This window comes from Mytilus edulis, chromosome 2, assembly GCF_963676685.1.
Source record: "Mytilus edulis chromosome 2, xbMytEdul2.2, whole genome shotgun sequence".
In the NCBI taxonomy this organism is placed as follows: domain Eukaryota; kingdom Metazoa; phylum Mollusca; class Bivalvia; order Mytilida; family Mytilidae; genus Mytilus; species Mytilus edulis.
The window spans coordinates 99,228,166-99,240,144 of NC_092345.1; positions in this window are offsets into that span (position 1 = coordinate 99,228,166).

An 11,979-nucleotide genomic window follows, 5' to 3' on the forward strand; every position below is an offset into this window, starting at 1 on the left:
GACCGAATCACCAGCACAGGACGTTCTCTCGCAGGACAACCATACCCACCGTGATTACTGAAAAATATTATACAAGGGTTTTCGATATCACAAACTAGTCAAAACATTTACTAAATTTTATCATCGGCACAAGGACATCATTCGTAAATATAAATCAACATGCAGACATTTTATACTTTCAAGTATTTCATATCCAATCTTTTATGGTAGCATTCTTTACAAGGCCCAAAAATGTCGGCGTTCACCTCAAAAGCTAACCAAACATTTGAACAGACATCTATGGCTTATTTTGGTATAAATATTGATTCACTCATAGGGTCTTTGCATCGGACTAGATACATTTATTCTAAAATCAGTTGTTGGTATGATACGGTTGTGTTCTTCTCATATAATATTTAATATTTAATGATGGTATGATATTAAACTCCTAACGAGAGGGATTGCTTTATTTCATATGATGAAGACATACTCTTTCAATCAGATTGATCGAGGTCTGGAGCTGGCATGTCAGTAACTGCTAGAAGTCATATAATCAGGATTTCATGAAACTCTCTCAGAATCTGATATAATTAGATTGTTCACCTTTTATATTGTTTTTATGAAAAGATATCTTTTGTTTTTCTCTTAGCAAATCATTTTACCAACTTCAAACACTACTATATTCGGGGGGGGGGGGTAATTTTATTAGTCTTGTTTTCACAGTACAAGATTACTTTAATTTATGTACATCAAATACAAAAAACTCAACTTTTGACAGACTTTCGGCAAATTTTGTAAATTTTGAAAGTTATCGAAAAAAAGTACGATGACAATCTAAATAAACAACAAATAAAATCGTCGGCAATAAAGCAATGTTATGCTTTAGGAAACATTTTTCATTTTGAATATTAAAGATCCTCAACAAAAATCTGACAGAAATAAACAAGATTATTTTGCAATTTTGTATCAATCTGTTGAGAAAAAAACTTTTAACATTTTATTGAAAAAAGGTTCTAAGTACATGATACAATATACTCTTTTATACACGAATAGGATTTGAAATCCTTTACTTCTACCAAGGATTTGTATAGCAAGGATTTGTATAGTATAGTCTTACTATACAAATCCTTGCTTCTACTTCTAATCTACCTCTACTTTGTAGACCACCATCTTCAACACTTGTACCGTGCATTGCTTTGTGGAGACGTATATACAGTAAAAAATTTAACATTTTTATTTATAATTAAAAAAAACCAAAAATTGATTGTCACATATTTACATAGTGGTAGTGCATATTTTTATTTCATTTATTTTTAATATTAAGATAAAACTATTTACACATGATGAATTTACTGGCTGTAGGTGTAGGTTGATATGGCTGTTTTGAACGACTCTAAAGAGTCGCTCTTACAATACTCAAAGGAAGGCTGTTACAGATTTTTAATTGTACGTGGAAAGAATGATTGTTGGCGTATTTGTGTTGTGCAGGATGGAATCTGATATGAGAGTGCGTGTATGTTCCTGGACTGTCTGAGCGGTTGTGTTAGTCTGTCTGTTTTGTGATGGCGATGAGGTGGTAAGTGATTTTGTAAAACATGACAAGGCGTCCATCAGTTCTTCTGTATGCTAGGTCTCTCCATTTTAAGTGATCAATCATGTCAGTAACACTTGATGTGTTTCTGTGTCGGTAAGTGACAAATCTAGCAGCCCTTCGTTGTACCTTTTCTAGTTTGTTATATCCACAGTAAGGTAAGGATCCCATACTGGACAGGCATATTCTAGTGATGGTCTGACTAAAGATTTATATGCCTGTTCCTTTTTCCTTCTTAGAAAACCTAGTGTACTGTTAGCCTTATTACAAATGGTGTTTATGTGACTGTGCCATTTTAGGTCTGATTGTATTGTCAATCCTAGGTATTTTGCCTTGTTAACATGTTCTAGAACATGGCCGTGAAGAGTGTAATTGTAAGTGAATGGATTTTTATTTCAACTGATGGACTTAACATTACACTTGTCAGGATGAAAAGCCATTTTCCAAGTATGTTCCCAGATGCCTATTGAGTCTAGATATTTTTGTAGGGTTTCGAAATCGCTGTTAGATTTTATAACCAGATAAGCAATAGTGTCGTCTGCGAATATGCGTATGGTGAAATTAAACCCAACTGGTATATCATTAATATAACATAGAAACAGACTTTGGCCCAGAACTGATCCTTGAGGCACTCCTGATTTCACAGGGACATACCCTGAAGTCTCACCCTCTAAGATAACTGCATGGGTGCGACATAATAAAAAGCCCTGCATCCATGCATTAGTTTCCCCCTGTATCCCATAGTAATTTAGTTTATGTGTTAATAAGTTATGACTCACTTTATCAAAAGCTTTGGAAAAGTCCATTATAAGTACATCTGTCTGTTTTGAAGTTTCAATATTTTTAGTGACAGGGGCGGATGCAGGAATTTTCGAAAGGGGGGGTGCTAACCCAGGGCAAAGGGGGGGTGCAGGGGGGGGGGGGGGTGCAAAACATATGTCCCGATACAAATGCATTGATCGGCAAAAATAAAGGGGGGTGCGCACCCCCGGAACCCCCCCCCCCCCCCCCCCTGGATCCGCCACTGTCACACATCGTCTATAAATTCCAAAAGCCGAGTTTCACAAGATCTATTTTTTCGAAAGCTGTGTTGTAGGGGATACATGATGTTATGGTTGTCTGCCTGTGTCATGATTGCGCTAACTACAACATGTTCCATAATTTGTAACATATGCATGTTAAAGAAATAGGCCTATACTTCTCTGTATTATATTTGAACCCTTGCTTGAAGATGGGAGAAACATGTGCAGTACGCCAGCTTGATTTCTGATATATGAGGCACCGATACAGTTACAGGGGAGGTAATGACGTTGCTAACGTAAAATGTTATTTTCGCGACGTCAAACTATGACATATCGGGAAAAGATGCATTTTCGACTGATTTTTATCGTTCAAACTGATTTAATTTGAAAACGAGTGCATGGACCCCTATTTTTTAAAACGACATTTTGTTTCATTTTGCAGGGAGATTATGTGGACCAAATTTTATAAAACTGTAAATAGTGCATTTTTTTTAATTTTGATAAATATACGGCACAAAATTACGTTTTTTTCTCAATTCATGACCATTTGATAAATGTGAGTTATTTTTGAATAAAAAATTGCATAAATTTTTAGGATACTTATAAAATACAGAAATTACAAATTATTTATCAAAAAACAATTTGTGTTTATCTTTTCATTGGCAATCATACTATGTCCTGTTTTATATATAATATAAAAGTGGAATTTACCCTATCTGTTTAGATGGAAGTTGAGTCAGTTAAAGTCGTACACTAGTATACATATATATAGACGGACAATTTATATGGAATGACAGTAGAAATCCATTTAAAAAAAAACTTCTTTTAAAGATTTAGTGATGTAAGTTAAGCTAGATTAAAGATTATTTTAATTAAATCATCAATGTTATTGTTAAAGCAGCTAGTTTCTTTTCCTTATTAACCGCTCGTCGGTTTCCAAAGTTTCATGTAACAAACTATTATAACGTATTCTCTCCAAGTTAACGAAACACTGAAACATGTAAAAACATAGGCAAAGATTATTCACAAAATTTATAACAAGTTTTAAAAAGTTATCAAAACATATTTTCGTGATTTAATGTTACATTAGGAGATCAAATGTGTAAACCGATGCCAATTGTCATAAATTAAACTATCGTCGACATAAGTCGATCGCAAAACCTTTTTACATTCCAAAATCCATAAAACGTGCACGTAGAAAAATATTTCTAAAACTAATATTTGAACAATTAAATATTAGTCGTACAATTGAAACTAAAATAAATGTAATTAATCTATGGGATCTTTTACTTTTTGATTCTTTTGTTGAGTACCCTTTAAAGTATTTTTTATGCTTTATTTACTTTTTTCTTATCCATTGAAATTGTAAATCTTATAGGTTAGAAAAATAAATAGAAAATTGTTCAAATATTCGTTTACTTAACTTTTATATATATTATACATTTAGAATAGTCTTTTTGTTTACCCAAAATGAACACCAAACGTAATTGACATCCTAAATGAAATTGACACATTTAATTCACAACAAATGATTTTGAACTTTTGAAACACATGTTTGTTTTCCCTCGTTAAAATCAAATACGAGATATGAATAATCTCAATGTAATACTTTGTGGAGGAAATGGTCTTTCTACGTGTAACTTGGTCTACAATATTTATTGAAACTATAATTATAATATATAATAACACTTTCTATTTTTTTCTTGCTAAAATGATATCAAATAATAAGACACGTTCTTTAAAACTTTAAAATGTATATAATGCTAGGGGCCGTCTTAAACTTGCAGTGAGGTGAGAGCTTGTCCTGCTCCGTATTAAAGGCCTCTTTGTGACTTTGAGATGAAGAACAGCAACAAAAGCGCTGTTCCTTAGCATTTTGACTGGGTTTTTTTTTGTGAGCATTAACTGATATTGTGTCATGAATGGATACTCCATATCCTTTGGTTTTTTTTTTATTGTTTCGTATATAAATCAGGTCGTTGGATTCTGGTTTGAATTGTTTTAGACTTTCCTCGAAGTTCAGTAATTTTGTGAATTTACTTTTTTTTTGTCACGCCTCTCAATGATATCTATACTGTATGGGTTGTGATCACTGCGGAATTTACGGTTACTCTGGGAATAGAATATCAACTGTAATACTAGTATTGAAAGACAAACAATTTAAAGGTCTTTCCTGTTAAAGTGATGTTTTCGTAATGTACTTTGTATGACCTTTCGTTTGATATACGACAAGCATACCTTCTGAAACTTTTCGCTTTTTACACTTAATGACCACAGCCGCCTTCATTTTCGAGTTGATATATGTAACATATATTTGATGATCTTTCATTTGATATGCGACAACGCCATGTTCTAGAAAGTTTTATTTTTGTACTAAATAACCCCATCCAACTCATTTGTGGAGGTCAGGAATTTGATATTTCAAATGTACACATCATGACCTTTCATTTGATATACAACAACCTTATCTTAAAAGAAAATATATTTTTTGCACTCAATAACCCCACCCAACCATTTTTAGGGGGACGTCAACTTGATATTTGAAATGAACGCTTTGTGGACTTTCATTTGATATGCAACAACCTGACCATCTGAGAAGTTTGAATTTTTGCACTAAATGACCCCACCCTGCCCATTGGGATGAAAAGGGGGTTTAAATTTTTCAATTTTGAGTAGAGCTCATTAAGACCTTCAATTTGATATATCAAAATACCCCATTTTACAAAGTGCCAAAAATGACGCAATATCAATTTAATAAATAGAACTTAGGCAACTTACAAAGTCAATGCAAAACATGAAAATTTCATATTGACTTTTTGATCTTTTTTCCATGGAATGTTTTTGGTATTTGGTCAAACACATCACTATGTTAACTTCTTTAATTTCTAAATCATTTTAAGTGGTAACCTGTTGTTGATTCAGAAATGCATGCCTCTGCTCGCAAAATTTCAAACTGCAATTTCTCTAAAACGACAACAGATATCTCAAATCTGTTAAGTGATAAATGATCTGCAGTTGAAGGATAACATTGTAAAGTTCATCAAGGTCACAACAAATCATCAAATATATGATGCAATACAAAACTTGAGAACTGGAAGTGGTAGAGACATGGGACTACCACCATTCAACTCAAGACTACTTGACCTTTCAAATGTCAAAAGTTCAAGGTTATGGTTCACATTGAAGGTCAAAGGTTAAATTTCATCATGACCTGACATTGACCTCAAATTGAAGGCCTTGAATTACTGATCATCTTTGCAGTTTATAGTAGGTTGATATCTGTTACCCTTTCAAAGATATACACATGTTAATATACTTTTAAGAATTATGTTGATGTATCTTTTGAACAGACGGTCAGGCATTTTTGAGCTCGATTTATAAAATGTAGAGCTCGTCGAGAGGAACATTTTATACACAGTATGTATGCAGCAAACTCATGGTTTTCTTAATATGCAAGCTTGAAATTGCAGCGTAATTTATTTTTGCACTCAGTGACCTTTGACCTAGGGTGCAAATTGAAGGTCACGTGAACCTAAGATTGTTGGTGTAGGTCCCAAATCTCGCGTAGAGGGAAGACCTTAATTATATGTATATGTTTTATGTCCCAGGGTTACCTCAACTCCATTTGATTGTCAAGCATACCACATATACATAGTCTGTATGACACTGATAAACACTAAAACGTCAGTAAAATAGATTAGAATATTTTCTTTTTATCAAAAATGAAATGTTGACGTTTATCTTAATATTCGCATGTGCTACATGTGGAGAAGTTTTATTATAAGCTTGATCTAATATGATTTCATAAAAATTATAAAATAACAGTTATAATTATTAGTTAAATTTGCCTATATAGAAATATGAAATTAAAATTTATTCTTCTACGCAAAAACGTTGGTTGGATAAACAATCTTCTGTTTTTAAAACGAGGTTTTTCAATAAAACGTTTAAGATCGCAGGGAGTATTGTTTTGAAAGTAGAAAGATTTACAAAAGTTGGATCAGAATATTGACATTTAAATCTAATTTATTGATCGGACCAATCATTTCTTATTTTAAAGGATAAACTCCAATATCTGACTTTGATTTTAAACACTCTGCTGATGTGAAATACATATCGTGTAAGCTTTATAATTATTGAAGGACCTTTCAATAAAAATATGATAAATTTCTCACGAATATCTTAAACGGCACAACGTGAAGTTGCAGAAATCCTTATTAATTACTGATAAAGGACCAAAACTGATTGAAAAGTTTTGTTTTGTCAAATTCAATATTTGAAAATCGATGGACTTAAAGATATCAAGAAGTTCAAACAATAAGTTAGGCTTTTTGTTTGTAAGAACCATACACGATAGATATAAAGGATTTATCAACTGACACAAGTTTTAATATTACATTGTTTGTAACAAGGAATATATCGGGAAAGATACAACATTCAAGTGTGGCAAACTTTTAATAATTCTATTATTACGACGAAAGTTAATATTAAATTTGTTGTAATCTTTTCTTTTTGAAGATAGAGTTTATCAATTGTTCCACTTTAATCTAAGTTATTGGAACTGGCCGAGATCTGAGTGGAGACAATGGAACTACGTCTATGATTCTTTTGTACAGGAGATTTCTGGATAAGAAAAGAGTAATTAAAAAACGACATACATAAATATTTATATCTGTGACATTTATTCTAAAAGATTAAGACGGAACACTGTGATATTTTCTGATAGAAATATAAGATTGAATGACTCAACAGCTTCCGAAATGTAAAACGACACGAGTTACCTTCTGTAATTGTGAAGTTCCGTACGGTCAGATAACGTCAGTCTGAATCAAAGCTCGCAGAAAATTGGAACATATCCGACCGTGTGATTATCAAGATCTCCGAGTTTAAATGTAATACTTTTCAGATTGTTCAGGTTGAGGAGGGTTTATTACAAAGTTGAAAGTTTGTGACAATAAATCACTGTTTGAAGCAATACCTGCTGATTTAGTAATGGGGAGACATTTTTCTGAAAGTGAGGTGTCTGCTATGAGCAGAAATAAAGTAGAGGACAGAGGGTTGAAGGAACGTCTGTTCCGATTACACGAGGAAAAGACAATGACTTATGATAACTATGCCAAAGAGAAGAAAAGAGTAATGGATCTGTTAAAACTAAATAAGCGAACATCTGGTAACATTGAGGCTGAGTTTGACGATTACGATGTTCCAGAGGAAAGTTTTAAGAACGTTTTGTTATCACGTCGGCCATGGTCGTGTACGCCAAAAGAAGCAACTTTTAATGTGATCTTTAGAGAGGCTACAGACCCAGCTATCTTAAAGGCTTCATACCTGATGAAAGAAAAAGGTAAGAAAGCTCATTCAATTTCAAGAAGAAACTCTACCAAAAGTGCCCAAAATGGGAGTAGGTCGCTGGCAGCTAGCCGACAATCAACACGGAGTGAGCCATTGCACAATCGACAGTTTTCTTACGGTACACCTAAAGTGAGAAATTCAGCTAACCGACCTATAACCGTCGGAAATTCTTTTAAAGCAACTGTTGTAACTTTTCATAATCAAGAACCAGAATTAGAGTTACCAAAAGAAAATAGAAATCTGAAACCGACAGCCACCGTTTGTGTGGAGGACAACAACACGGAAGACCAACAAACGAGCCTGGAGCCAGGCAAGGGAATACTGAACTTGGGGAACCTTACACCCAAAACCGATGAAGATACAACACAAGGTAGCAATGACCCAATCTATTACGAATCACCAAGACACAATAACTCCACTACGATAAAAGTATGTGTAAGTCCTACTAGTATTAGGCATGAACCAACGGAACAAAGAGGAGACTCTCCAACAAAAATTAGAATTAACAAACGTTTATCCATACAAGAACCAACGTTAAAAAAAGTTGAAGAAAACAAATTAGTTTCTATAACAATTCATGAAATTGGAGATACTCGTTTTTCACTAAAAGAACCAATGAGTTCTCAGGAAATCTGTGACAAAGACTTGGATAAGACTAGGGTAACAGAGGAAAATACCACTGAAAAAATTAACCAAGCAAGTAATTCTGAAAACCTTCAATCGGAATCGGGTACCACATTGAAAAGGGAAAATGGAAATGAAGCTGGGGAATCACAGCCAGAACTAGCAGATCGTCAGATTTCACGAATTAGTACTACAGCAGGAGCAGATTCCATTGAAGTTGTTGATTTTTGTTCGGTGCAAAACGAAAGTATAGACAAAAACTACATAAGATATAAAGGAAAAGTAATCCACAACTATGTGAAACCACAGTTAAGATATAAATACGACCCGTTTGTTGCTAAAAGTCGGGAAAAATTATTACGCAAATTGACTTCTGATATTCCCGTTTACTTCGAGGAAGAAAAGAGTAGCTCAGTCAAAATTCACAGGATGTACTCAAAAGGAGCAAGGAAAAGAATGTTAAAACAACTCATCGAGGACAATAATTCTCAAAATAAAGGCGCAGGTTTTAATTTGGAAAATGGTAAAATAGAGGATAAAATGAAGGACTTTTTTTATTCAATATCTGAATTCTGTCGAGAAAATTGTTCCTGACTTTTACTTATTATCAGTAAATAACGGTAAAATAAAAGTGATATATTAACTGTTTCTATGTATATTTTTTTATGAATCCTCTTTTTAAATTTTTAGTGTGTTTTTATTTCACTTAAAAAATGTTCCAGTAATCATCCGGCGCTGAGGTCATCCATCATGAGTAGAAGAAATGGAGCGAGTATCCATATTTGCTATAATGTATACATGACTAAAGACTTCGTTTTTATTCCAATTATCTTGTATCATGTATGCCTAGCACATGTATTTGCACGGAAGTCACAACTGTTGATTTAATTTTAAATTCACATTACGAATCTATATCAAAGTAACATCCAAATGCGTGTCTTGTCAACATACCAAGCAATCATAGACCTACATAGTATGGAAAACGAGGAGAAAGTTACACACATTAAAAGAGTCTAAAAACATGCATACTAGTATACAATATTCACTTTTAAGAGAGTGTGAAGAAATACTTCGAAATGATATTTTAAAAGAAATGGATACAGGTATCTCTTCAAACCTGGTTTTGTTGTAAAACTTTACCGCTGTTTGAAGTGTTTGCGGCTTATTATTTTCATAGTTGTTGGGTGCTTGTCACAGTCTTGGGACAATTTCTTTTAGTTACAAAACTTCATCGTAATACCGATATAAACAATTACTGTCAGAAACGTTATTTTGTTTTTTGAGTTTTGGGTCCTCTGCCTTAGAACTCTTTAAAACAACACATGGTGGGTTAGGAGATGACACGCAATTTTGCCAGAGAGGAAAGAGCTATGATCCAGCTAATAGTAGGAGGACCGGATCGTAACCATTGCCTGAAGATGTTTGAAACGTTTCTTTCTTTATTTAACATACCTTCTTTTTAGTAGCAGTCCTAATTTCTAGTCCATTATCTTAAGTCTAACGACTCTGAAACCCTATCAACTGGTTTAGTTGTTCCTCCAATCCTATTTCTAAGTATTTTCTTTACCCTATTCCTCCCTTTGGATAATTTCTATGCAGGCCATAATAAATATTAATTTAAGCCTCAGAAAATACAAAGAGAACAACTAAAAACAATAAGTCGAAACCCACAAAGACTAAAAGAAACAACGATCAGCACAAATCTGAACAGGTGCTTCTGGAAAATTGAAATTATTTCTTTTTTTGAAGTTCTCAAACAACCCTAATTGTCAATTTCCAAATGCAAGTCAAGATATTAGACAATCTTTGCTGTATCTTTGGTTTATTTAGTTGGATCAGGATAGATGTAACATAGTCTGCAAATTTTGAATTATTCATTGATAGAATATCATTTTTATAGAGAAACATTATGCTATCTTCTTTTATTTTTTTCTTGAAAGATTGCTGTATGGTTTCTTCTATACACCTGGAAAAAAGTATTGCAACACTTCTATTGAAAACAATGTAAAATGACATGATTGTAGAATGTGTATGTTTTGGGTTTTACCAAATACTTTTGGTTCGTTTATGGTTTAAAATTGAATGTGTTATTAATTTACATTCAAAAGTTCTGAATGAGTTTAATGCATAAAAATCTGTATTTGTTGCAGAACCAATGTTTTGGAAAAAATGAGTCCTGCAAATTTGTATTTTTGTGAAAAGCACGAAAAACTATTTCACTGCAGCTGCTATTATGTCATAACCATGTAGCATTAATATTAGATGAAAAGTAAGTTAATACAATAGAATTCAATTTAGAATTTATGCATAAAACTCATTCAGATTTTTTGAATGTAACCATAAACTGACCAAAAGTATTTGGTAAAACCCAAAATATACTCATTCTACAATCATTTTACATTGTTTTCAATGAAAGGGTTGCAATACTTTTTTCCAGGTGTATAGTTGATGTGTTACCTCGGTTATAGTCACTTTAAGTTTGTAACCTGGATTTGTTTTCTCTCAATTGATTTATGACTTTTGAACACCAGTATTCTACTGTTACCTTTATTTAAGATATTTTTCCACTCAAGAAAGTTTAATTTTAATATTTTAAATGCAGGCTTGTCGAGCCTTTAAATAAGTAAAATGTAACTGTTCATTTGTTTTTACCAATTTACCATTTTTGACAACTTACTTGAAATCTAAATGGGACAGGTAGTATGATTGCCAATGAGGCAACTATCTATCTATGTTCAAGTGAAATGGATATCTGCTAGAAAGACTTAAAATGTAAACAGCAAAACTGATACAATGCATACACAAACAACTGCTTTATTGCAATCCATCTTAAAATATAATTTGAGGAAATTACGGTTATTTAGATTACCCCCTCTCAAAGAATCTTTGAAATATGTCTTGCTTAAAGTCAAACAGTCATCACATACAATAGATGTTGCTAGCAGCTATACCTAAAAAGTAAAATTACAAAAATACTGAACTTAGAGGAAAATCAATTGGGAAAGTCCATAATCACATGGCAAAATCAAATAACAAAACGCATCAAAAACGAATGGACAAGAACTGTCCTATTCCTGACTTGGTACAGGCATTTTCAAATGTAGAAAATGGTGGATTAAACCTGGTTTTATAGCGCTAACCCTCTCACTTTGATGACAGTCTCATCAAATTCCGTTATATTTACATTGATGCGTTAACTAAACAGACACAATAAATAAAATAGTCAAAATATGGGTACATCAGTCATCATTGTATAACAATTTTAAAAGGAACAATTTAACAGAACACAAAAACATCTATCTACAAACACATTCATTGATTTGTGTGTCTGACGTCAAAAAAGTTTATACGTCACATAGATTTGTCGTTCAATGTGTAAACAAACAATTTAACTGACTGTCCAAGAGTACA